This window comes from Ornithorhynchus anatinus, chromosome 13 (genome assembly GCF_004115215.2).
Source record: "Ornithorhynchus anatinus isolate Pmale09 chromosome 13, mOrnAna1.pri.v4, whole genome shotgun sequence".
Taxonomy (NCBI): Eukaryota; Metazoa; Chordata; class Mammalia; order Monotremata; family Ornithorhynchidae; genus Ornithorhynchus; species Ornithorhynchus anatinus.
This window is the reverse complement of record NC_041740.1, coordinates 30,771,384-30,793,119: the sequence shown is the minus strand read 5'-3', so window position 1 is coordinate 30,793,119 and position 21,736 is coordinate 30,771,384. Positions and strand designations below refer to the sequence as shown.

At 38.9% G+C, this 21,736-nt stretch overlaps 1 protein-coding gene across 5 annotated transcripts in view; it reads left to right on the top strand.

Moving 5' to 3' along the window:
• SEMA3D (semaphorin 3D) overlaps positions 1 to 21,736 on the top strand; it is a 171,232-nt gene that overhangs the window by 18,121 nt on the left and 131,375 nt on the right. Inside the window, exon 3 of one of the 5 annotated variants that reach the window (XM_029077347.2) lies at positions 303 to 331. The exons of the other annotated variants lie outside the window; for them this stretch is intronic. The gene's annotated coding sequence lies outside the window, so the exon portion shown is untranslated. The remainder of the gene's footprint in view (positions 1 to 302; positions 332 to 21,736) is intronic. 5 annotated transcript variants of the gene reach the window in all.

Genomic DNA, 21,736 nt, shown 5'->3' with positions numbered 1-21,736 from the left:
AAGGCTCTGAAGGTGGGGAGAGTAACTGTCGGATATGAAGAGGTCCTTTGAGGTGTGAAGCCAGAAAGGAAGTTTTACAAACAGCTAGCTAATGTGGAAGGTGAAAAAAGGCAGTGGCTACTGAGGTAAACACCTTGCGGGCTGTTTGCATACAACGCAGCATGGTCACCAGCTATAAATGTGTGATACATGTAAAAAGCCTTTCTGTGAACTTTACAGTGTGCTATACTCCAGTACAGGGATGGGAAAGTATCAGTGATGCTGTTCAAGTCCCTGACTCTCTAATCCATTCCTTTCTGCAGGTTTCCAGTCCTGAAGTCACAGGACTGAGGTACGTGCTTTGTTCTTGTTGGGAGGCTTCTTCCCCAAGCTTAGATCTGATACCGTTCTTTTTATGGTATCTCTTGGATATTTAATCAGGAAGAGAATCTTCACATGTGGAATCCACCATCGTAAGTTCTTAGTCGAAGGTTTCTGGGTTACAAGTGAGCAATGACTTAAGTTTCTTTGAGTACTAAGAAGCTAGTAGGAAGAAAAGTGTGCTAAATGACCTACACCTTCTATTTTCTATTTAGCTGGATAGAAAAGTACTGTTCCTGTAGTGCAATGTGAAGATCTTCAAACATCCAGAAATTCTGTGTTAAGCAGGAACTGGGACAAAATATGTTTTTATGGATAGTATCATCCCTGTGAAAGCAAAAGAACGTGATATTTGCACTAGCTAAGGCTAAAAAAAAAAAGAAAAGCCAAATCCTTTTTTTAAACATTGATTCAAAGATCCAGAAACTTCAGTACAATATAAAAAATACTCTTGGGCAAATGTATCTCAAGTACATTTTCCCACTGATCTTTCTGTTTACTTTGCACTTTAGGTTAATAATAATGATGGTATTTGTTAAGCACTTACTCTGTGCCAAGCACTGTTTTAAGCACTGGAGTAGCTGTAAGAGTGTCAGGTTACCCCACTTGGGGCTCACAGTCTTAATTCCCATTTTACAGATGAGGTAACAGGCACAGAGAAGTGTGACATGCCCAAAGTCACAGAGCTGACAAGTGGCAGAGCTGGGATTAGAGCCCACAATCTCTGACTCCTAGGCCTTTTCTCTTTCCACTAAACCACACTGCTTCTCTACGAATGGAACCTTTAGCCCCCCCCACCCCCCACCCCACTTTTACCTGAGTGGGATTTAGGGCAAGCTTTTATTTCAAGGCTTCTCTCTTTCCAAGTGCTTCCTCCCACCATTCGGGCTAGAATGCTTCCAACTTTCTATATATTAACCTTGTAAAGATTATACTCTCTGACCCCTGTGGTCTTCCCTGAATGATCGCTAAGCCCTCACACTCCTGTCCTTAGCAGTAGACACTCACCCAGACTCTCTGATGACAGTGCCAAGATAATTTTCTTCAACTACTAATAGGCACTGTGCTTATAGCTACTTCATTTAAGCTGATTTTAGCAGCTTCTTGGCTGCTGAAGTAGGAATGCTTACTAACACAGGCTATTCCACTAAAGTAGCAGACACCCCTATTAGTTTTTATAAAAAGGTATTCCCCTCAGGGTAAACGTCAGATGATAACCAAATTCATTTTGGTGTGTATCCAAAACTGTTTTATGAAAGCTCTGGAATGTCTCCAGCCAGGTGTCTTATGTTGAGTCTCAGATTTCAGAGCACAAATCCCAGTGACAGATCTCTTTTAAGGAGATTCATTAAAGGAAGACTCACTCTTTTCTATTAAGGTTACTGTGATCTATGCTGCTGGATATTTACTGGCAGAACAATCTTGCAACCTCTGTTGAAATAAGGAATATTTAAACTCTACCTATAGTTTTTTTGTGTATTCAAGAAAATTCAATAATAATAATGATGGTATTTGTTAAGCAGCATGGCTCAGTGGAAAGAGCACAGGCTTTAGAGTCAGAGTTCATGGGTTCGAATCCCGGCTCGGCCACTTGTCAGCTGTGTGACTTTGGGCAAGTCACTTAACTTCTCTGTGCCTCAGTTACCTCATCTGTAAAATGGGGATTAAGACTGTGAGCCCCACGTGTGACAACCTGATTCCCCTGTGTCTACCCTAGCGCTTAGATCAGTGCTCGGCACATAGTAAGCGCTTATCAAATACCAACATTATTGTTATTATTATTAAGCGCTAACTATATGCCAAGCACTGTTCTGGGATTGTAGGGCCCAGGTATTCCAACTTGGGTCCTTGTGGGCAAGAAATGTGGCTACCAACTCTATACTGTAATAATTGTGGTATTTATTAAGCACCAAGCACTGTACTAAGTGCTAGAATAGATACAAGATGTTCAGATTGGACACAGTTCCTGTCCCACATGGGGCTCCTGGTATAGGGATAAGATTCAATCCCCATTTTATAGATGAAGCCCAGAGAAGTTAAGTGATTTGCCTGAGGTCACAAGGTCAAGTGTAAAAGATGGGATTAAAATCCAGGTCCTCTATTTCCCAGGCCTGTGTTCTTTCCACCAGTTCATGCTGCTTCTCTTGTACTCTTGTACTTTTCCAAGGACTTAGTACAGTTTTCCACATACAGTAATCGCTCAATAAATGCCATTGATTATAGATTATGAAATCTCACATAGGCTTTGAGAGATTGCCTTGTACTTTACAATTTCCAGTTAAACCAAATCAAGTTCTGTGGTGGGTGAACCAAACATTGTGTCTATGAAGCAAAAGCGTAATTGTGGGCAGGGAATTTGTCTATCAGTTCTTTTATTGTACTCTCCCAAGTGCTTAGTATAGTGCTCGGCACACAGCAAGTGCTCAAGTGAAGCAGCATGGCCTAGTGGGAAGATACTGGCCCTGGGAGTCAGAGGACTGTGACTGTGCCACTGTGCCACTGGTTTGCTGTGTGACCTTGGTCAAATCACTTCCCCGTGCCTCAGTTCCTCCATCTACAAAATAGAGATTCAATACCAGTTCTCAGCATGGCATAGTGGGAGAAGGAGCATGGCTTAGTGGACAGAGCATGGGCCTGGGAGTCAGAAGGTCATGGGTTCTAATACTGGCTCTACCACATGTCTGCTATGTGTCCTTGGACAAGTCACTTCACTTCTCTGGGCCTCAGTTACTTCACCTGTAAAATGGGGATTGAGACTGTGATTCCCATGTAAGACAGGGACTATATCCAACCCGATCTGCTTATATCCACCTCAGTGCTTATTATAGTGCGTGGCACATTTGTTCTTGTCTGTCCGTCTCCCCCGATTAGACTGTAAGCCCATCAAACGGCAGGGACTGTCTCTATCTGTTGCCGACTTGTTCATTGCAAGCGCTTAGTACAGTGCTCTGCACATAGTAAGCGCTCAATAAATACTATTGAATGAATGAATGAAAAGTGTCTAACACATACCATTATTATTATTGCTTATACTGTGAGGCCTATGTGGGTCTTGATTACCTTGTGTCTACCCCAGTGCTTGGTATGGTGGTTGCCGCATAGTAAGCACTTAACAAATACCACAGTTACTATTATTAAATAGGATTGACTGCTCTTATAGAGAGTCAGCTTTCAACATGCCACCTGCAGCCGATGAGATTAGCAGAAGGTAAAAGTGCTTTGAATATGGGTATTTTAATTTGTCTTTCATAACTTAAAGTAGTGTAGGAAAGTCATTCTGGACAGGGACTGTATATATCAATTCTGTATTATTTTGTAGTCTCCTAAGTACTTAGTACAGTGCTCTGCACACAATAAGCACTTAATAAATTCAATCAAATGATTGCTTGACAGACCCTCTGTGACAACTTTATTTTGTTCTAGTTTTCAAAGTCTGCCCTTTGAACTCCTGTTCTTTTTCTGTTGATCCCAGAGCTGTTCACAAAGCCAAAACAAGACAGCAGGGAGAAATCTATGTCCCCATCTCTTCCCCTGTCCTTTCTAAGGAGAACTTTTGACAATACTCAGTTTTCTTTTTTAATGGTATAATTATATCATACCTGAACATCGTTAAGGATTGTTAGTGTATTCAGGTTTAATTAGTTCTAGAAGAGCTTGTTCTGGTGAAAGTATGTAGTGTGGGAGAGATTGTCTAGGTCAGTCATGTAGCAGGGGTTGCTGACTGGGGTTTGTTTTCATTATCCTCTGACCCAAACTCAAGCCACTGGTTTTCTAAGTGAAGACACGGAACTCTCTTAGGAAAAAGGAGTCAAAAGATAGGGTTGTGTTTGTGGACCTGTCGTGGGTGTGTGTTCTTAAAGACCTCTTGCAAAAGACAATTAGAGTTGCATAGATGGCAGCAAAGAGTGCTAAGAATTGTAATTGGAATGGAAATACCAGATTTTTAAAAATTTCATATAAAATAAAAAGCTGTCCCCAGTGTGACAGTCAATCTAGCCAGTAGCACAAAAGCCTGAGAGGCTTTTAATGTTTCTTTGTAAAAAGAAGTGAGAGTTTGCAAATTTTCTTTGAAGACTTACTCTAGGAAAGGGGTTCATCAATCAGTGCTATGTATTTAGCACTTAACTCTATGCAGAGCACTGTATTAAGCACTTGGGAGAGTTCAGTATAATCAGTTGGTAGAATGTTCCTGCCTTCAGGGAGCTTGTAGTTTAGAGGAATGCCACTGAAAGATCCACAAGGAATTCACATCTCTTCCCCACCCAGTTTGCTGCTACCTGAATTGATTGGGAACAGATTGCTGGTCCCCTGAGGTCTGAAAATTTTATCTTAAAAGAGTGTCTTTGGCTCCAGTGGCCTATTAGCTCAGCAGTGCAGTGTAGAGATGTGGCTAGTGTGTGCCTGCTCAAAAGGAGAGAGAAATTGCTCTTTTCCAGAAGATCACTCATTCCATCTTGCTGGTATGCAACAACAGAGGTACAAAGAGATTCTTCTGCAATTTATTTGGTCAGAGAATCGGTATTCTTTCAGGAAGCAGATGTCCACAGATCGGGCACAAACATAGTTGTTTAGGATGCTCTTGCTTGTGGAGCATTTTTTATTTTCCTGTGGAGGGAAATTCCAACCTTCCTGGAATTGCAGTTTCCCCAGACATACTCTTCCAAGTGATAGTTTGCTACTAGGAATGCATATCATTTTTATCACATACTTCAGGACTGGTTTTGCCTGTGGAATTTCTAAGATGCCCCTTATGGAAACATGGGACTGGTGAACTGGGTGCTTCCATTTTAAGGAGTGTATTTCTGGCATCTTAGGCAACTTTGAAGAATTCTTTCATGGGGAAAAAATGTCATATTCCCCCCAAAAACACACACATCAGAAGCAGCAGGACATAGAGGAGTTAACAGGCCGAGGAGTCAGAAGGACTTGGTTCTAATCCTGGCTTCACCACATGTCTGCTGTGTGACTTTGGGCAAGTCACTGAACTTCTCTGTGCCTGTTATCTCATATGTAAAATGGGGATTAAAAATGTGAGCCCCATGTGGGACAAGGGCTGCATGCAACATGATTAACTTTTATCTCCTAGTGCTTAGTGCAGTGCTTGGCACAGAGTAAGTGCTTAACAAGTACCGTAATTATTATTAGTTATTATTGAAAACAACTTCAGTTGCACACAATATCTAAATCTTGGTTAAAATGAGGAACTTCAATAGTTATTAGTGTAGTTTTTGAGTCTTGAGTCATTTAGAATTTACAGTAACTATTCAATGATTGCCAGGAATATAGTGAAACACTGGGGAAGTGTTACCTACACTGTCTTTTGATCTTCAATGATCAAAGAAGCCACAACTAAAATTTCAAGTCATAAAACATTTTGGCAATCTCAGAAAATAGCATTGCTCTGCTTATATGATATTTCACTTTAATTAGGCACCATCTAAAGTTTACTCTGTGAAAAGAATAAACTAATTTTTAGATCCTTCAGATACATTGGTTTAAGGAGCAGTGGTTTTATTGAGTGCTTGCTTTGTGCTGAGCTCTGGACTAAGCTTTGGGATGAATTCATGGCTTTATACCTGTCCCACAAGGAGAAATCTAACTGGCAGGGATAGACATTTTAAAAGGAGAAATACACTACAAAAAAGAGGCCACTGACAGTAGGAGCACTTAAAAATGTAAGTGTTGCTAGCAGAGTGTGATACAGTGGAAAGAGCATGGGCTTGGAAGTTAGGGAACCTGACTTGTGCCACTGCTTGTCTCCTATATGACCTTGGACAAATCACATAGCCTCTTTGTGCCTCAGTTACATTACCTCCTCTGTAAAGATTGAAGTTATGAACCTCATATGTGACACTCAATAAAATATGATTGTGTGATTTAGGGTTAGACTAGGTTTTGTCTTGAATTAGTTAAATTAGGAAAGTATCCATTTGGGGACAGAAAGAAGTATCTTGGTGTTCATTTTTCCTTTTTGAGCCTCTGTCACTCTTTTTTATCTTTGTGATGCTATCTCACTTTGCCCCCTATGTATGTGGGTCTATATGTTTGTGAATGGTCTGTGTGTAATTATATTGCAGTACTTAGTACCATGTATTAAAAAACCCTATCCCATTTGCCATGTTGCTTTCTTGACTTCAGAATAAAATAAAAATATGGTCCAGAGCATCTGAAGGGTTGCCATTTAGCAAGGCCACTGCTGGCATGGATTTAGTTTGACGTGAAGCCTCGAGGGCATGTGTTCAAACCTATATCCCAAGATTGATCACACCCACGTCATCTGCCTTCAAGATCAGTTAGTAGTATTTATTGAGTACCTACTCTGTTCAGAATGTACTAAGTGCTTGGGAGACTACAGTAGAGTTAGCACATGATCTCTTGATCTCTATCCTGAAAGAGCATGTAGGCCAGTGTGGGGAAAAAGGCACTAATATAAATTAGGTTGGGAAAGGCAGCTGAGCTTAATGTTATGTACATTAGTGTTGAGGCAGGGGTTTGAGTTATATGGATTCGTTCACATCAGCCTATGTTTACCAACCAGTAGCTAAACCATAGACTTCTGCTCCATGTTCAGTCAAATGATCAGGAATGCCTTGTAATGCAAGTTTCTATCTTTTAGCACCTTCTCAGGGACAGAGTTTATGACTGTTTCCAATTAATCTTTTCCTGGAATCCTGGAAAAGAGAGTTATTTCACTTTTTGAAAGGGCATTTCAGATGAATAATGTTTTGACTGTTCACTAACCGAGATTGAAACATTTGGGTGCTTCTGAGGAGGGAGGGCCCCTTTAGAACGATTGAGAATGTGAGACCCTTGAACGATTTGCTTCTATTTATATTAAAAAAAAAAAAGATTCCCATGCCTATCTTCCACAGTTTGGTGCCTTTGTATTTATGGCATCAGAAGGGCTAGAGCAGGCAGATTTGTGTAAATTCCATTTCATCACTTTGTTCCTCTTACTCATCTCCTCTTTCTCTGCCCAGGGCATCTCATTATGTTCTTTTCCAATTTCCTTCCTGGGTTGTTTTCTTTTTCCATACCATCTATTTCAGTTCCTCTACTTTCTTCCCTCCTCTTTGCCTTTTCGTTTGACTAGTTATGCTATGTTATCTTCTTTTCATTCTTTTCATCATTCAAACAGCATTTTTAAAGATCTGCTTGTTACTCTTCAAAACCCAAGCTGTCTCCCCCATTTTAAAATCCTTTCCTCCCTCCCTCTTACCTTGCTGTGAATTTAGACATAACAAGGAGCAGGCTAAGCTAATTGGTTTTTCTTCTCCACAATCCTGTTCCAGTCCCATGAGTATACCAATGGCTTGTCAGTCACATTCACCCATCCTTCAGTTGTGTCACGTAGTAAGGGTTCATTATGGCTTCTCTCTGATACTTTTATCCTCCTTAAATTTCTGTATCTTTCAGTTAATTTCACAAAACTTGATAGGGGAAAAATGTTTTATTTAGATTATTCAGAGAGTCCATAAAATATAGACAATTTGTACCTTAATATAGACAATTAGGTACCCTAAAGTGATTATTTTTAAAACATCAGCTAAATCAGGCCATTCTTCAAGCATTAGGGAGAGCTAGGATTAGAACACAGATCCTCTGACTCCCTGGCCTATGTTCTTTCCTCTAGGCCATGCTGCTTGTACAATGAAAGGAACAGGACTATTGCTTGCAAAACTTTAGATAACCAATAAGCCAAATTTTCTCTGTTATCCAAACATCTATGTTCGACTGGTCCTAGTGTGATTGGTGGAGAAGGTTGACTCTCTGCTCTTCGGGTGCTCTCCAAATTTAGGTGTCATACATCTAGAACTCTAGGAAATAGGGGATGTTTTAGAGAGAAATGAAAAGCTTCCAAACTTTATTAGGTAGCTATCCCTTTTTTAATCTGACTTTTCATCTGGAAATCCTTATATTCCTTGCCAGGCATTTTATTTTCAGTGAGCTATTTCCCAGTTTTTCTTTTAACTCCTACAAAACTGTAGTCAAAATATGCAAGTGTTTAGCTATCTAAAGGATGTTTAGATTTCAGGTGGGTAGAAATGTTGTCAACTCTGTTGGTTATGCTAATAATAATAACAGTTCATATTTGAACTTCATGTATTTTAGCATCTTTTACTAAAAGTACCTTGTTTTAAAGGATCGGAATGGTTAAACATCTTGCAGTGGTATTAACTGAGGTTAATAGACTTGAGCCGTTTCTCGGTGTCCAGTGTCACAAGAATATCCATTTGCTGTGATATTGGTTAAAATGAAAATGATGCTGTGAATTTGTCAGGTGTAAGCCAAAAAGGTAGTGGCATTTGACTGGAAAGACATGGAAAAGTCCTCAAATAATGTCTGAAGTATAGAAAAGTAGCATGGGCCTAGTGGATAGAATACAGGACTGGAGTCAGGAGACCTGGGTTCTAATCCAGACTCACACTCCTGGCTCCACCACTTGTTTGCTGGGTGACCTTGGACAAGTCACTTCTCGAACCTGTTTTCTCTGGACCTTAAACTGTCACTCTCTCCCTCCCCTTCCTCCCCCAACATGGGGTAGGGACTGTGGATGATCCGATTATATTAGATCTACTCCATCACTTAGTCCCTTGCTTGGCTCAGACTAAGTACTAAAACAAATACCACCAATTTAGTAGTAGTAGTAGGATTTCTAGAATAAGAAATGTGAAAGCCCCAGTATGCCTGGTATCTTATCTTTAGGCTCTCAATTAGAATTGAGTGTTTGAACTGCATGCAGTTGAGATGTGAATATAGATATAGAGCAGAAGTGTTTTCTTCCTTATAGACAACAAGGAAATTAGTGGAGCAGGGTCTCCATTGAGAATGTAGTCTTGCAAGAGCAGAATAGGACATGAAAGAACTAGCAACATATTTGTTCTTGGCTAAATTCAACCCCAGTGAAACAAGCTGACACACAAGGGAAGGAGGGAATGAATAAGTAAATGTGGGAATGTAAGTACTTTACTAAATCTAAGCAGGATAAAACACACTGATAAGCAGGGTTACAATTAATGTCAACATTTATACTTGATTGAACCAAGTAGGTGAAGAAATTGCCATTTTTATTGAAAACTGCACATAGTACAGTGCTTTGCACACAGTAAGCCCTTAATAAATAATATTCTACTACCACAATCTCTTGAGTTTTTTCATGAAGTGATATTTCAAAATATCACCCTTCACCTCCCCTCAGCTAAGCCCCCTTTTCCCCCCATTTCCCTCTGCTCCACCCCCCCCTTCCCCTCCCCTCAGCACTGTGCTCATCCGCTCATTTGTATATATTTTTATTACCCTGTTTATTTTGTTAATGAGATGTACTTCACCTTGATTCTATTTATTGCTATTGCTTTAATGAGATGCACATCCCCTTGATTCTATTTATTGCTATTGCTCTTGTCTGATTAGACTATAAGCCCATTAGTGGGCAGGGACTGTCTCTATCTGTTGCCCGATTTGTACATTTCCAAGCGCTTAGTACAGTGCTCTGCACATAGTAAGCGCTCAATAAATACTATTGAATGAGATGAATGAGTTTCAAAAATGATTCCTTTATCCCTCGTGTGCAGATTTCCTTATGTATGAATTATTTATCTGTGAGCTATTCAAATATTTCCAGTGAAAAGATCACTTTTCCATTAGTTTGGCTTATATCCTTCGATTAGGATGCTAGATGTGGTTTTGAATCTAGGTGTTCCATAGGTAAGGCAGTAGGCATTAGAAGCGATGAGAGAAACTCAATTTGTGACTGGTGACCTAAATGTAGGATAGTTTATAAAGCAGAACATCTGTTTTTTGAAGAGGTAATGTCATTATTTCATATGGAAGCTTTAGAACCAAAAGAAGTGGAAAACTAAAGTCCATTTTAATGTGTGACAGCTGTGCTACAGATTTTTCATAGAAATAGTAATATGGTATTTGGTCAACTCTTACTATATATCAAGCATTCTTTTAAAGCGCTGGAGTAGATATTGTATAGTTAGAGCAGACGCAGTCCCTTTTCCACATAGGGATTGCAGTGCAAAGGGAAGGAAGATATAGATATTTAATCCCCATTTTACAGATAGGAAAACTGAGACTCAGAGAAGTTAAGTGACTTGTTCAGGCAGACCCGGGATTATAACCCTTGTTCCCTGACACGAAGGCCTTTGATCCTTCCTGTAGGCCTCACTGCTTCACCTACTTCATATATTTGAAGTGTGGGTGCTAAGCCCTCCTTTATATATATTTTATATATATTTTAATTTTCTAATTTGGAAAGTATTGAATCTTTACAGTTCTACTCTTTTTATATAGCACATTGTAAAGCTGATTTGCAATGATTGAGAAGGTTCAAATATATGAAAAAATGAATCAAATTGAATTTGAATCAGCCTCATTCCTCGTTATGTAATCAGCTTTCATTCAATCGTATTTGAGCACTTACTGTGTGCAGAGCACTGTATTCAGCACTTGGAAAATACAATTCAGCAGCAGAATTGTAAAGTGTTCTCCCTCAGAGGTTCATGTTTCTGCCCCACCCTTCCCTAACACCTTTGCCAATATTCTTTTCTCTCCCACCTGCTGCTCCACCCAAATTTTACCCTCAGTACACTCCTCATCTGCACTGTTGACTCAAGATCATCTGTGAGCCATTTGGCTTGTTAACAAACCAAATGGATTTCAAATAACCAAGGCCTGACCCCATCTTTTTCCCATCCCTTCAATAAATCAGTGAGGAATTACTGTGTGCAGAGCACTATACTAAGCATTTGGGAGAATACGACATAGTAGACACATCCCCTGCCCAGACGGAAGTTACAGTGTAGAAAATAAAGTCTTGTTAATAAAGATGCCTGGAAAGTCTTATAGAAGTGTCTTCTGGTTACATTCCTTCTATTTCTATTTCACTTTTTGAAAGAGCATTTCAGATGAAAAATGTTTTGACTGTTCGTTAACTGAAATTGAAACATTTTCCAGGTGTAAACCAAAAAGATAGTTTTGCGAATAATAGTAACAGTTGGGCCAGGGGTGGGGTTTTTTTTTTTTTTCCCATGATTAGGAATTGCAGTGTTCTACTGCTTAGTGGAATTAACAGCTTTTCTGGGGTTGGGAATGGGGTGTAACAGTTCTGGAACCTCTTCTTACTTTATGGGTCCTCTGGTTTGATTCACATTAATTGAGAATCAACTACAAGTTTTGCTTTCCCCATTGAGGAACCAGAGCTCTGTCATGACTGTTCTCCAGAATAGCCCCAACAATAGTCAAAAACATAGATGTCATCTCCAGGGAGAAGTAAAAAGGAGGTAAGGAAAACAAAGAGACCTGGCCAGTATGCAGGAACACAACACTTCTAAGGGGAAGAATGTTTTTGACTTTTCCATCGGTTGTCAGCACTTGCTTTGAAAGTAATGAGGAGTTTCTATCATCACTTATATTTTAATAAGAAGCTCTCTGTGGAGTTCTATTAAGTGAAAGGGAACTGTAATATATTTTTATTTGAGTAAGGATCACGATCCCAAATAAACACCTCTGTGGGTAGCTCACAACTTTTGTGACTGGTTTTGAAAAGATTTACCTTCTGTGTGATTTCATAACACATAAAAGCATGTGGACGTGCAGGAACTTGTGGACAGGAGTAGGCAAGGTTGTTATTAAGAATGGAGATCCAGTGGGGAAACTTTCTGATTCTTTGCTTCCTCATACACAGTCCTCCCTCCCTTCCCCCACTCTAGTCTAGTAACAGTGATTCAAGAATTCCCATCTATGCACTTGTCCAGGTATTAAAATTTAATATTTCCACTCTTCTCTGTTTGCCAGAAGCCTCCACACCCACCAAATCTTAAAATCACAGACTCAAGGTGAATAAAGATCAGTTCTATTTCCTGGTCCATTTTCTGGACTACCAACCTATAAATAGTCTTTCAGAGGCTTTGTTAATATTGATCCAATTTCAGGTTGTTTAGAAGATGGTCAGTTTTTCTCTTACTCCTTCCTCGAGATCTCCCCGGCCTAATAGTTTGTTACAATTAAATTCCATTAAACTAGAGTGAGAGTAATCTCTTTCTGGATTGAATGGGGATTTTTCTGTAGAAAGAGAACCAGAGTGACAATGGGGCCCCTTTTTAGAGGGATTGGGATGTTATCACCTTTGTTGAGTCATTTGCCTGGACTAGAAGTCTTTCAAATAGCTGTGGCTGCAGCTTCTTTGGCTTCTTGGCTTGATGGTGTCAGCCAGAGTGGAGGTGGAGAGAGAGCAGTTTTCTGGAGGTGAAGAGAAAGGTAGCAGTTTTCTGAAGAAAGGAGATTTCTCTAGGAAAGATATTGTGGGAAAATTCAGATTTGATATTGTTCTCCTTTCTCTTATTTAATTCTTCTCCATTTTTCCCCACACCCTTTTTTACCTTTCCATTCTCAGTGGTTTATTCTTTAGCATATTTGTAGCGAGGTATCTTTCATCATAAGGCACTCTTGTTAGCACCTTAATCATTCTTACCGCTAATCATTTGGGTTACTCCTCTCTCAGCTCCTCCAGTAGTCTACTTGTTTTGGGAGATGAGACCTTCAATTCAGAACCCCAGATGTAGTCTCATCCCAATCCTAGTTTAAGAAGGATTATTCCTGTTCCGTTCTGCGTTGTGTTCTTTTCATGTTCCCAAAGGTATTTCGTTCATTATACCAATACTGCCTGTCCCTACATGTACCAAAAAAATCTAGCCACCCCTCCTCCATCTTCAAGAAGTTCTTCTGGCCGATCCTTCTTAACTAGGGTGGAATTTTGTAACTCTCCTTTTTTAAAAAACATCTTTAATATGCCACCTCCTGCCTTCACAACTGTTCTCCTGTGTTGATTTCCTGCTTTCTCATGGCCTCATTTCTTCCCCTTCCCGCAATTTTGCCTTTGCTGCTAGGAGTAACACCTTGTCCCACAGGAGAGTCACAATGTAAAAAGTAGGAAAATTAGGTACCTCATACCCTTTTTATGGATGAGCCTCAGGGAGATTGTGTAAGTCAACTGAGTCAACTCTAATTTACTGTCCACCTGCATTTCATGTCCATCAGATTCATTTTCAGAAAGTGGAAAATTGAGACTTTTTTTTTCTGCCCTGACTTTCCCATCCTCTTGGTTGTGGGTTGTTAGGAATTATGTGGTTAAATTATTAGGTGGCATGCTAAAAAATTGGGAACTGGACATTTTATGAAAGTGGCTTTGTAAATCTGACTTGTATTTTAATAAAGTTTTTGGAACTTAATAAGGCAGCAGTCATTTTTCTCTATTCAAATGACATAAAAGATCAGATGATAAAGACTTTGATTCTTAACTCAGATTTTAGAATTCCATTACATACACAGGCAACAAATGTACATGATTACTGAAGACATTTGCTGCCAGTATTCATTTGGCAGCATTCTGTTGGACAGACTGAATCCAGTTTTCTTGGCCTGATATTTCAGACTCCTCCTCTTTCCAACTGCTGCCATTAATTTCACCAATCCTTTCTCTTCATTATGTGTCTAGTGACGATCTAGACAGCAAGACCTTCTGAAATGTCAGCTTGAGAGAACAAGCAATGTATGTTAGTTTTGGAATGTTACTGTAATATCTCCTTCTTTGTATTCTTATGAAAAGTCTACCTTATTTTCCCCAACCACCTTTTGTAAAAGAGTGATTTTTTTATCTTTAAGTTATTGCTCATGAAGGTTGATATTTGTGAAAGGCAGATTATTCAATATGCCAATTTTGCTTGATTCTTCAGGCAGTGAGACTTTATTGAATGTTATATTTATTCCCTGGAATATGCTAGTTTTCAAGCACAGTGAGTTACTGTCTTCATGATTATTAAGGAGTAGATAGTCATTATGTGAACTTGTGTTCCAACAGGACAAGGTTACGCTAAGTGTTAATAGCATAATTATTCCAAACTAATGATGTTCAGTACCATGACCCTTTGTGAGATCTTGTGGGAATTTCCACCACATGTTCGCAAATCACCGTTTTCTCCTTATTATCTGTTATGGTAAGTATTTAATTGATGAATAGACTAGTTTTGTACATGAAAGAAGAGTCCTTTCTTGACCTATACTATCTTTCTTTATATGCGTGTCTTCCATACTGAGGATGCCTTTCTGACAAAAATGGAGATGACCATGTGTGTATGTGGGAAAATTACATGTGTGAGGGTAAGAGTTATATAATGAATGTTGCATGTAGACTGTTAGTATACTTCGAGGCAAGTGTTTGTAATTAAATAATATTTACAGTATATGTTTAAATACATGTGAATTGAAAAATGTGTACTTATTTTTTACGATGAAATATTTGAGTTCTTATTTTCCTGAAAGATACTGAGTGAATGTGTTTTTGCTTAATTCAGAAATTGTTTCCTAAAATTAAAAAGATACCTTTGAATATAAATTGAGAAACCAAAAGTATCTTTTTACTTGTTATGCGAGTGCTTCTAAGTAGCATAGGTGTTATTCATATTTGAACTAGCATTACTTTTTTGGAGAAAATGTGTTACAGATGCATCATTCTTGATGGGATTAGTTTTTAAACTACATTTAAACAAAGGTGAGGAAACTATGCCAGATTTCTACTCAAGAAATGTAAGAAGAAGTTTTCTACACTGTCTTGTCTGAAGGATTTGAAATTAGAAGTTGCCAGTGCTGGAGTGGGAACTGTAGTCATGCAGTACAAGCCTTATATTGTTTATTCATATTTCCAGCAAGCTAGATAGGGCAAAATCATTACTGATACGGACTTCTCTGTTTCTGAGCAAAAGCATTTTCCCAGGCACCACACACTTTGAGTTTTAAGATAAAACCACTCCTATTATATCAGATCACTGAGGAATATCTGTAGTGGGAATCTAACTTAAATAATGGGACTGGTCACAATAAATCGTAAGTACATACAGCTGATTTCATAACCAATGATAATTGTGGTATTATGCACTTATTATGTGTCCAACACTCTTCTAAGCACGGTAGATACAAGGTGGTAATAATTATGGTATTTGTTAAGCAATTACTATGTGCTAAGCACTGGGATAGATACAAGGTTATCCGGTTGTCCCACGTGAAGCTCACAGTCTTAATCCCCATTTTACAGATGAGGTAACTGAGGCACAGAGAAGTTAAGTGACGTGCCCAAAGTCACACAGCTGATAAATGGCAGAGCTAGGATTAACCCACAACCTCTGACTTCCAAGCCCGGGCTCTTTCCTCCAAGCCACGAGGCATGTCAGACCCAATCTTTGCCCCACATGAGGCTCATACTTTGTAAATAGGAAAGAGAATCCCCATTTTACAGTTAAGAAAACTGAGCCACAGAGAAATTAAGTGACTTCCCAAGGTTACATAGCAGATAACTGGTGGAGCTGGGGTTAGACTCAGGTCCTTTGACTCCCAGGCCCATGCTCTTTCCACTAGGCCATACTGCTCCTCAAATACTTTGTACCTTTGAATATTTAATCTCAGAGGAACTGAACAATCTGTGAACATCTTTATTGGAAAAAAAAAGTTTACTGTAGTTATTGAGAATGTAGTCTTTCTGCAAGAATGGACAAATACTTTATTTTTAAGTATTTGTGATTGGGAAGGTTTTGGTTTTTGAACCTAAATGGCTCTATTTTGCAAATCCATTCTTAGAAATTGAGGTGTAAAATTGTCTGCAATTTATATTATAAACTGGAAAGCAAGTCCCAGATACAGTAAAGCATTATTTGTTAAAAAAAAACAACACCCTAGCCCCACTGAAAATGGCTTCAGAAAACAGGAAGGGAGAGTCTAATAATCTGTGAGATACTTACCAATGTGCTGAAAGATTTGTAATGCTCTGCTTGTTTTTAAGTGAAGCCTATTGTCAAGGTTGTCATGCCATAATCAAAAATACTGTTTATGTGACCGTGTACCTTCCACTCACCTAAATTCACTTTCTCTTTCCTCTTCCAGATGACTCCTTGAAATGAAATCACTTTATTTCAGTACAGTATGTATTTCAGAACATATTTCAGTATGTTCAGTACTCACTTAAAGATACTTGATCATTGTTCTTGCACGCTTTATCTTATTGACTATATTTTTTACATAAATCCCAGAGGCAGAGATTGTTGTCTTGTGCATTTACCTTTACCATGTAACATTTATTCTATGCTATATTTTGTTATATTTACTATTTACTGGAGACTCAGGTTTTAATTTCAACTCTACCCCTGGCCTGCTACATGACCTTAGGCATTTAGTTTTTCTGGGCCTCCGTTTCCTCACCTGTAAAATGGGGATTCCTCATCCGTTCCTCCTATCTCTATGATTTTGAGGGCTGTGCATCTGATCATGGGGGCAGTGTCTGATTGAATATTTCATCTCTGCCTCAGCCTTTTTGTGCATATCTCTCAAATCCTATTCGTATTACCATTATTATTAAAATTAGTATTATAGATTAGGATTTCATTACTATTGTATTTCAAATAATAATTAGCAAAAATATACTAGATTTACTAATCAAATTTTTAAAAAAGTGAACTTTGTATTTATCCTTATCTAAAGTAGCACTTTATGGAAAATGACCAGTTCCTCTCAAGGTCAGAGTAAGACCCAGGGTTATCCTAATGGTTCAAGTGTGTGTGTGGAGGATGTAGAAAACAGAAAAATGTGAAGAAAGTCTGAAAGAGACTGTCAGAGGGAGAGAGACCCAAGAAACAAACACACTGCTTGGAGGTAGAAACTGGAGTGACAGTCACACAGGCTGAATATAATATCCAATAATATAAGCTCCTTAAAGGGCAGGAATCATGTCTATCAATTCTATTGTTTGTACTCTGCTAAACACTTTGCACAGTGCTTGGCACACATGTAAGTGCTCAGAAATAGAGAAGAAGCATGGTCTAGTGGAAGGAGCCCTGGTCTGGGAGTCAGAAGACCCGGGTTCTAAATCTCAGCTCCGCCAGTTGTCTGCTATGTGGCCTTGCTAAGTCACTTAACTTCGCTGTGCCTCAGATTCCTTATCTGTACAATGGGGATTCAGTTTGCCTTTCCTCCTTGGACTGTACACGCCAAATGGGGCAGGGTCTATGTCTGACCTAATTAATATGTATCCAGAATCCCTGAGAGTCAGTCAGTGGCCAACCTGGCAGTGGGCATACAGAGTCTTAAATCTGGTAGTGTCAGGATATGTACAGTGCTCTGGACACAGTAAACGCTAAATAAATAAGATTGATATGGCACAGAATTTAGATGGGGATAAAATTCCATCACTTTTGAGAATCTGGGAAGAAGTTCATTTAAATAAATTTTAGAAGTTGCTACAGGGACATGCCACATATTGTAACTTCTACCGGGAAACAGCATTAAATTACAGTCATCTAAAAACCCCTCAGTTTATTTTACAAACACTCTGTTGTATGATGGCTAGCTCGTGGAGTTGCTAGTGCTGATTTTTATGAAGGTGGAAACTTGAGACCTACGTGGAGATTAGGGAAAGAGTGAAGCATCATTTTCTTTCAACTAAAAACTTCAAGATTGGAAAGGTTGCTGGAGGAAATTTGCAAGACTTAAAACATGCACCTTTTGTGTTGCTCAGGATGTTTATCAAGTTTATTTTGGGAGCTTTCCAAGATGAAAAGGGGGAAGAAAAGTGATCTTGCTGAACAAAAGCAAAGTGTTTTCTATGTCACACAAATGTTTAGTTGAGTTTCTGCAGCAGTTGTCTCCTTTTTTACCAGTTTTAATGTTGTCTCATTATTAGTAGAATCAGATTTTCACCAAATTCACAATATGTCTGTGCAGAAAATTTTATGAGCAAAACAATGTTTTAAAAAAAAATCTGGGCCTCTCTTGAGTAAGAAAAACTTCAGGAGAAATTCAGGGATTTTTAGATCTCTTCTTGAGGTAACTAAAGTTTGTAATTTATGTTAATGTCTGTCTCCTCAAAACTGTAAGGTCACTGTGCACAGGGAATGTGCTTATTGTTATATTGTACTGTCCCAAGCACTTAGTGCAGTGCTCTGCACCCAGTAAGAGCTCAATAAATACGATTGAATGAATGAGTCAAAAGTTAATTTTGCATTTCATGGAACACAGAAAGGAAGTGGTCTTGGTTTCCAGACTTGCTGAAATAGGGGGACCCAGCACAGTCTTTGAAAAATTTTAAATGGAACCTGTTTTATCCAGGGTTATCATTCACTGAACAGTATTTATTGATGACTTACTCTGTGCAGAGTACTACCAAACACTACAATACAATTAGTAGAAATTATCCCTGTCCTCAAGGTTCTTGCAGTCTAGCAAGAGAAATTCACTACTATAACAGGAGGAGGAATGAGGAAGGAGAAAGTAGGAGGAAGCAATGGAGGATAAAGATATGTGTTGGGTTGGGAGGTGGAAGTGAGTTGCCAAATGTTTAGGTGGTAAGGAAATGCTGAAGTATTAGCAGGGGGATAGAATAGAGGGGCAGTTGAGAAATTAATCACGTGAATACCTCTGGGAAGATATGAGATTTAATAAGGGCTTTAAAGATAGGTAGAGAAGTGATCTGCCAGATCTGAAGGGGGAGCGAGTTCTAAGTAGAAGGGATGGTGTCATTGAAACTATAAACTGTCAGAGTGGAAGAAAAAGGACCTATGTTCTAATCCTGTCTTCATTTTACTACAAACCTGCAGTGTGACCTTGGGCAAGTCACATCTCTGTGTCTCAGTTCATTCATCTGCTAAATGGGGATTCACTACCTCTTCTCTCTCCTACTTAGGCTGTGGGCACCATAAGGGATCTGAATATCTTGTATTTATCCCCCGCTTAGTAAAGTGCTTAGCACATAGCACTAAATAAATGCAATAATTTGACCCACACTGTGTTTCTTTGCCTGTTTGAATGGATGAGTGTATGGAGAACTCCTGAATAGGATTTTGGTGAAGGACAAATGCCAAGTTACTAGACATGACTGGACAAAGAAAGAGAGTAGAGTTGACTGGCTCAGATGAATGTGTTGATTGGGAAATGATAAAAAAAACTATATGAATACATGGATTCCACCTATTTCTGAATGCCACTGTGTTACAAGGCCTTTGCTTTCAATCGCTTTGAAGGGGTTTGATAAGTTGTACTTGTTCTAGTCTGGCCAATAGAGTAAGCTAGATGAGACAGTTCAGCAAAGGTTGTTGTGATTATCTTAGGGATACTTCTGATTGAAAGATGCTAGCAATAATAATAATTGTGCTATTCATGTACCAAGGCCTGGGATAGATAGGAGATAATCAGACTGGACACATTCTTGTCCCACATAGGGCTTACAGTCTAAACAAGAGGTGCAGGGGTATTGAATCTCCACTTTACAGATGAGGAAACAAGTACAGAGAAGCTAAATGACTTAAGGCCCCACAAAAGGAAAGTGGCATGGCTGGGATTAGAACCCATGTTCCCTGACTCCCAGGATCCTTTTCTTCCCAGTTGGCCATACTGCTTCTCAGTTCATTTTTATAAGTGAATATTGAGAGTTTCCAGATTGTATATAGCACTATGCTAGGTACTTGTTTTGAAAGTTATCTTGTGATCTGCACGAAAGCTATTTCATTCCTTCCTCTTGCTACTTTTTCCCACTTGGAATCTAACCCTCCTAGCTTAGAGGCTGATTCAGATAATGCATTACTTTGATGCACATGGTTGCCAAGCTCTACATATTTTAATGTTTTTCTTCTCTAATTCTTTTCAACCCTGTGATAGTTTCCTGCCTGGGAGTGTTACTGACTTTTTTCCAATCTGTGTACATATAGGCTTATGGAGGGGAGGGAATTTGACAGCGTCCCACATAAATACCAAGCCCAACACCTTAGTATTATGCTTAACTCGGGATGCTTCAAGCCAAGGAATTTGATTTCCATTTTTTTCTTTGGCAGCATACTAACCTTTCACAGCAAAGCTCCTTTTAGCCAAACACTTACCTCTGGAATTTTCTTTCCTGACCCTCTGATGGTTGAAAGTGAATTTTTATAAAACTGTGCTGGTACTGTCAGTGTAGCTGTACTTAGTGTAAGTGTAGTGTTTTTGGCTTTCAAATGATATACAAGAGTGTTGTCAGCCCTTTCCTTTGTTCTTTCAAAATTGAGAGCGCTGCTCCTTTGATATCCTTAGCTTCCAAAACAGATAAATGATAAGTTGTCAATGCCTGGTTTAAGCACCTGGGCAGATGGAGAAGGCAACCTGAACTAAAATGACAAGAAATGAAAACAAATCAATTTTTTGAAATGGAAAATAAAATTTCCCTCCCAAGTACTGTAAATGACATTTGTCGGTCCATAAAAATGATAGTTTCCACAAGCTCATCATCCTGATAAATTGCTCTCTCTTAAAGTGACAACCACTGGCTGTTGCTGAAATCCCTGGGATGTGATTTCTATTTTTTAACATAGTGATTATGAGGCTTTATTTGTCTTCCTGACGTATTCAGAGAGGGCTGTTGTCATCTCTTCAAATCCAAAAGGTATAAAATAGACAAGGCAAAAGGCAAGGATTTCATCATTGGTGGTGGTGGAGAAGCAGAGTGCAGCCTTTTTTAGACAGGGGACTTAAAAAAAAAAAAAAGGAAAAAGAGGAAGAAAAACACCTTTAGGAAGCAAAGGTTTAATTATTTCCTTTGTTCTCCCATATACCCCACCCAAACAACCATTCCCTTAATTATTCCCTAAAGAACTTTCAGAAACCACAGACCTTAAAAGGTTTCCATCCTATGAATTTTTCTAACAAAATGCATCTCCAATCTTATCAATTCCTGAGTTTTGAATTGCTTTTTCAATTAAGAAAATATGAAAGAGAAATTATTTGTGTTGGCTACTTTCAGCAGCACACTTTTTCCTTTTTGGATTCAGTAATTGTAGTATCTTGATCAAGTGACAGGCATTCCAGGTGGGAAGAGAATGAATGCTATGTTATCGTATATATTTAACTGGAAACTGAAATGGAACTCTGAAATACTGAAGCAATTCTAAGATGGTAACATGATTCACCTCATTTTTATTTTTTTAAAAAAGATAGCCATAGGATTGTTTTTATCTTATTCAGGTGCAATGGAATTACTTTCCAGGTTTCAGTTAAGCTTCCAGAATTCAAGGAAAGGGTATGTCTGATTGATTATAATGTAATTTTCCCTAAGTGTCTTTTAAAGATTTAGATTATATAGGGGAAATATATTCTTATTCTTGCAGCTGTGGTTGGCCTATGTCTCTCCCTTATTCTTGAGGACATTTCATGATGGGATTGTCCTTGGTGAAAGTGGTCCCAGATTTCTGTGGTGGATGGATGGGGCTGGGCCAGGTCTTGAACCTGTTCTGTATGAGAGCGGTATGAAGTCTTGAGGCTCAAACCTCACAGCAAGCTGCATGTGTCTTGTTTCAGTTTCTTTGGA